Consider the following 6,723-nt stretch of genomic DNA (forward strand, 5'->3'; position numbering starts at 1 on the left):
GTCACACACTGTCACTTTTGTACTATTCTGCTGGTGACAGAGGTTAGCACATATTTGGTGTGGGAAGGGACTTTACAGGGCATAAATAACAGGACATAAGGATCTTTGAGAACCATCTTGAAGGAATAGTTATACCAATCCAAATGATAATTTTCCTTCATATGATTTCAAGCAATTCACACAGGAAAAGAATTTTTTTTTTTTTTGGTCTTTTTGCCTTTTCGAGGGCTGCTTCCTCGGCATATGGAGATTCCCAGGCTAGGGGTCTAATCAGAGCTGTAGCCACCGGTCTACGCCAGAGCCACAGCAATGTGGGATCCGCGCCTCGTCTGCAACCTACACACAGCTCGCGGCAACGCTGGATCCTTAACCCACTGAGCAAGGCAAGGGATTGAACCCGAAACCTCATGGTTCCTAGTCGGATTCATTAACCACTGAGCCCTGACGAGAACTCCAGGAAAAGAATTTTTAAACTACTAATGTAATGAACAGTAAAGTCTACTTTTTAAAAAATATTGGTTCATATATATATATGGGTTCAATTTTATTTCTAATCCTTATCCACACTATCTGCGTGCATTAACATTTATAGAACACTCCACCCAACAATAGAAGGTTATTATATGTTCTTTTTCAAAGTGTACCCAGCACATTTACTAGTCCATATTTTAGATCATAAAACAAGTCTCCATAAAGGTAAAAGGAGGGAGTTCCCTTCGTGGCTCAGCGGTTAATGAACCTGGCTAGGATCCATGAGGATGCAGGTTCAATCCCTGGCCTCGCTCAGTGGGTTAAGAATCTGGTGCTGCCATGAGCTGTGGTATAGGTTGTAGACGTGACTCAGATGCTGTGTTGCTGTGGCTGTGCCGTAGGCCAGCAGCTGTAGCTCTGATTAGGCCCCTAGCATGAATTTCTATATGCCAAGGGTGCAGCCCTAAAAAACAAAAAAACAAACAAATAAATAAATAAAGGTAAAAGGATTCAAGTCATCCAAGGTATTTCCAGGTATATCTGAGCGCAGTGGAATTAAACTAGAAATCAGTAACAAACATCTCTGAAAACTCCCCCAATATATGGAAATTAAATGATAAACTTCTATATAATTCATGGATCAAAGAAAAATTCCAAAGAAAAATTAGATAATATTTGCTATTGTAGTTTATAAATTTAAATATTTATAAAAGTACAGAATCACATTTTTGAAAATTGGCGTTCTCTTGTGGGAGGATTTTTAACTAAAAATTCAATTTCTTTCTAAATATACACGTATTCAGGTCATCTGTTTATTCTTGAGTGAAACTTAGGGTTTCAAGGAATTTTTCCATTTTACCTAATTTATTAAATGGGTGAAGTGATTAAGCTATCCCCCCCCCCCTTTTTTTGGCCATGCCCACAGCATGGAAGTTTCCAGACCAGGGATTGAACCTCTGCTAAAGCAGCAACCTGAGCCACTGCAGTGATGTGCTGGATGCTTAACCCACTGTGCCGCAAGGCAACACCTATTTACTGCCTTTTTTTTTTTTTAATGGAAGGTCCCAGGCTAGGGATGGCACCTCTGCAGAAATATCCCCATCTGCTTTTTTTATGCCAGCTGCATCTAGGACTTACGCCACAGCCACAGCAACACCAGATCCAAGCCGCATCTAAGACCTATGTTGGAGCTTGCAGCAATGTCAGATCCTTAACCTACAGACCTAGGCAAGGGATCAAACTTGCATCCTCACAGAGCCAAAGTGTCCTCAACCCACTAAGACACAATGGGAATGCCTACAGTCGATTCTTAACCTAAGGCACCACAGCAGGAGCTCTACTCTTAGTGCCTTTGTAATGTACGTGAAATTTGTAGTGATAGCATCTCTCTCAAGTCCGACATTACTAATTTGTCTTTTCTCTCTTCTTGTCCTGAGCAGTCTGGCTAGAGATTTGCTGATATTATGAATCTTCTCATAGAACCACCTTTTAGATCCATTGACTTTCTCTATTTGTCTGTTTTCTGTTTTATTGGTCTCTGCTCTTGATCTTTCTTATTTCCTTTCTTCTGCTTATTTAGGGATTTATTTACTCTTCTTTTTCTCATTTCTTAAGGTGCAAGCTGAAGTCACTGACTTGAGACCTTTTTTTCCTCCAATATTTAGTAATATTATTTATTAATATTTTCTCTAACTATGATTTGGAGGCATCCCACAAATATGGTTTGTTTTATCTTTGATTTTTTTTGTTGTTGTTGTCTTTTTGTCTTTTTAGGGCCAAACCCATGGCCTATGGAGGTTCCCAGGCTAGGGGTTGAATCGGAGCTGTAGGCACTGGCTTATGCCACAGCCATGCCAGATCCAAGCCACATCTGCGACCTACGCCACAGCTCACGGCAACACCGGATCCTTAACCCACTGATGCACCACTACAGGAACTTCCCCAGAGGTGTTTCTGATGTTGATTTGTAGTTGAATCCCACTGTGGTCAGATATAACTTGTATGTACTCTAAACAAGAACAAGAGAGTGTTTTTACTCACCACCCATTTCCACAGGATGCCCTGTGCTTTGGACAGCAGTCCTCTTAGATAGATGTCTCTCTCAGGAAGAATTTAATGAACCCAGATTCTTATCATACACAGCAAAGCACTAACATTATTAACTTGAGTTATCTCTTCTCTGCAACTAGCAGGAATCTTTTACCAAGATGTGTCTTGACCGCCAAAGAAATCACACAGAAACTGCTTTCTCCTCCACCTCTTCGGAGCAGTACACTCACTCAGAGCTACTGAGTGGTTGACTCCCAGGCTATAATCCAAACTGCACTAGAGTTAAATAAACTGTATTTGTAGTCTGAGGATTGATGGGAGGTAGGGTAAGCAAAGAGGACTGGGTGGGAAGGATTACAAAAGGGCACATGGAAGCTTTGGGTGGGAAGTTTAATGATCTTGCTTGCGGTGATGACCTCACGAGTGCCTACATATTTCAAAACCTATCAGACCTCTCTTGCGGCTCATAACATATTTCAAAACCTATCAAATCATACACTTGAAATTTGTGCAGGAATTCGACGTGGCTCAACAGAAATGAATCTGACCAGCATCCATGAGGACACAGGTTCGATCCCTGGCCTTGTTCAGTGGGTTAAGAATCCGGCATTACTGTGAGCTGTGGTGTGGGTCGAAGACGGGGCTCAGATCCCTCATTGCTGTGGCTGTGGTGTAGGCCAGCAGCTACAGCTCTGATTCAACCCCTAGCCTCAGAACCTCCATGTGCTGTGGGTGTGGCCCTAACAAGACCAAAAAAAAAAAAAAAAAAAGTGCAGATTATTGTAGATCAACTGTACCTTATAAAGTTTTAAAAAGAAAATTGGAGGAGTTCCTGTCGTGGCTCAGGGGTTAACGAATCCGACTAGGAACCATGAGGTTGAGGGTTTGATCCCTTGCCTTGCTCAGTGGGTTAAGGATCTGGCGTTGCCGTGAGCTGTGGTGTAGGTCGCAGACGTGGCTCGGATCCCACATTGCTGTGGCTGTGGTGTAGGCCGGTAGCAACAGCTCCAATTAGACCCCTAGCTTGGGAACCTCCATATGCTGCGGGAGCGGCCCAAGAAAAGACAAAAAGACAAAAAAATAAAAATAAAGAAATAAAAGGAAATTGGGAAGTAAGGAAATAAAAAGTGTAGTTTATAATCTTACCACACAAAGACAATAACTGTTAGTAATTAGGTCACTATCAAACTCTAGAGACACATTTTCAGACATTCAAGTAGTATTTGAAAATTTTAAAAAGTTGTAGTATTCCATTAGTTAGAAATAGTCCAGGAGTTGGAGTTCCCGTTGTGGTGCAGTGGTTAACGAATCTGACTAGGAACCTTGAGGTTGCAGGTTCGATCCCTGGCCTTGCTCAGTGGGTTAAGGGTCTTGACGTGAGCTGTGGTGTAGGTTGCAGACTCGGCTCGGATCCTGTGTTGCTGTGGCTCTGGTGTAGGCTGGTGGCTACAGCTCTGATTGGACCCCTAGCCTGGGAATCTCCATATGCTGTGGAAGCGGCCCTAGAAAAGGCAAAAAGACAAAAAAAAAAAAAAAAAAAAAAAAAGAAAGAAAGAAAGAAAGAAAGAAAGAAAGAAAGAAATAGTCCAGGAGTTCTCTTCGTGGGCAGCAGGTTAAGGATCCAACATTATCACTGCAGCAGCTAGGATAGCTGTCTTGGTGTGAGTTGGATCCCTGTCCTGGGAACTTGCATATGCCTCGGATGCAGCCAAAAAAAGAAAAAGAAAAAAAATTGTTTGACCTTCTTCCTTCCATTGCTAGGATCAGTTTATCTTTGTCAAAGTAGTAGTTGCTGTTATTGTTATAATTATACTGAAGTGAATACTTTTATTACCTAGTCATCCAAACCACAGATCTTGAAACCTTCCTAGGTACATTTTTCTTACCACCAAAACCAACTGATTACTAAGTCTCTCATTTCTACGTTCTCAGTATCTCTCATCTCCTTCCTGTTCTCATTATTTATGTGTTAGGTTAGTATATATGCGTTAGATTTGCATAAATTGCAAACAAGAGCACAAAAATAACACCACATAGACTCTACCTTAAGGGGGGGTGTGCCCTCTGGCCTTGCAGTGAGTGATGGGGATGAGTTGCTCTGTCAAGGCTCTGATGACCAACGTCCCCAACAGTGACCCTCATTTCTCTTTTGAATAAATAAAATATTAGCGTCCATTCCGTGATCCTTTTTTTTTTTTTCTTTTCTTTTTAGGGCTGCACCTGTGGCCTACGTAAGTTCCTAGGCTAGGGGTTGAATTGGATTCTGCAGCTGCCAGCCTACACCACCGCTCACGGCAATGCCAGATCTTTAACCCACTGAGCAAGGCCAGGGATTGAACCTGTGTCCTCATGGATACCAGTCAGGTTCGTTACTGCTGAGTCACAATGGAACTTCTGTTCTTTTATCTTTTATTTATTTATTTATTTATTTATTTTTTGTCTTTTGTTGTTGTTGCTATTTCTTGGGCCACTCCCACGGCATATGGAGGTTCCCAGGCTAGGGGTCGAATCGGAGCTGTAGCCACCGGCCTACGCCAGAGCCACAGCAACGCAGGATCCGAGCCGCGTCTGCAACCTACACCACAGCTCACGGCAACGCCGGATCGTTAACCCACTGAGCAAGGGCAGGGACCGAACCCGCAACCTCATGGTTCCTAGTCGGATTCGTTAACCACTGCACCACGACGGGAACTCCTGTTCTTTTATCTTAATAATAAAGATATGAAACCAACACGTCTTGTAAAAGGTGAAAAAATTTTTCCTGAGCATTTAAATGTTGATTACAGCTGAACAACTAATTAAATAACTATTATATATATCTGACATATACATAAATTTGCAAACACCATTAATATTATGGGTTTTATTAATTTCTTCATTTTTAACTAATTTTGGTCTTTCTAGCCCTACTGCTATTATTTTCTCTTTTCTTAATATTTTCTAAAGGAGCTGATAATATCTTGATTTCTTCCTAAGATTACATTAATATTACCTCAAATTTTATACCATCTCAAATTAACAGAGATTATGGAATCTATGTCATAATTAATGGAGTTATGTGGCTTGGCTTCTTACAGATCAAGTCACTTAACTGGTCTCTCTACTTGGAGTCTTAACACTTTTTTTCGGCCCCGCCTGTGGCTTGTGGAAGTTCACAGGCCAGGGACTGAACCTGTGCCACAGCAACGACTCAAGCTGCTACAGTGATAACGCCAGATCCTCAACCTACTGTGCCACAAGAGAACTCCTCAGTCTACCAACATCCAATGCTTTCACTGACACATGGAATCTGAAAAAAGGTCAGACTGAACTTTGCAGAACAGATGCTGACTCACAGACATTGAAAAACTTATGGTCTCCAGAGGAGACAGTTTGGGGGGTGGGGGGATGTGCTTGGGTTATGGGATGGAAATCCTGCGAAAATGGATTGTTATGATCATTATACAACTACAGATGTGATAAATTCATTTGAGTAATTAAAAAAAAAGAGAGAGAACTCAGTTTTGAGACTCTTAAAAAGACTCTGTTTCTTCAATGTAAGGCTTTCCTATCATTTCTCAGATAAAATGCAAATTCCTCAGCATGACAAATAATACCCTTGATAACACTGCACTCTTCCCACTTTTGCAGTCTCCCACACCACAGGCTCCGGGCCATGCTCAACAACTCTTTCTGAGGCAAATACGTCTCCCTTGAAAGGCTTTATCAAACTCTCCCAGCAATTGTTTTAAGACTTTCAGGTCTCCAGCGACTTATGACTTGACTTATGCTTGCACCGCTTAAGGCATGTCTGTAGTGGTTTATTAATAGCCTATGAATCCTCAGAGGAGGACAAAGACAGGTTCTTAGTACTAGCTGTTAAATTTTGCATGAATGAGTGTGTGTCCACATACTCACTGATTCCCTTCAAGTGAGCTAAATAGTTAGGCATGATTTTCCTTGCGAGTATCTAGTTACATCGGTTTTGTGACCCTAGGCTTTTATTATGGCTTTGCCTAGTACGGAAATCATCTTTCCAGAGTACTCTCAGGACTTCTTAAGAAAGGGAATTGTTTTATCAAGTGTATACCACAATGTCCATGTAACAGAAGTTACCTAGCAGTTCTATGGTTTTCATTTTTGATTTTGTCCAGAATTTTTGGGAGTAAGATCCAGTGCTGGGGATTTATCAATGTGGTCTAATAGCATTTATTATCTATAATC

Source organism: Sus scrofa, chromosome 2, assembly GCF_054392235.1.
Source record: "Sus scrofa isolate SSC_HxYL_T2T_F1_AM1 chromosome 2, Sscrofa_HxYL_maternal_Yorkshire_Landrace_v2.0, whole genome shotgun sequence".
Classification (NCBI taxonomy): domain Eukaryota; kingdom Metazoa; phylum Chordata; class Mammalia; order Artiodactyla; family Suidae; genus Sus; species Sus scrofa.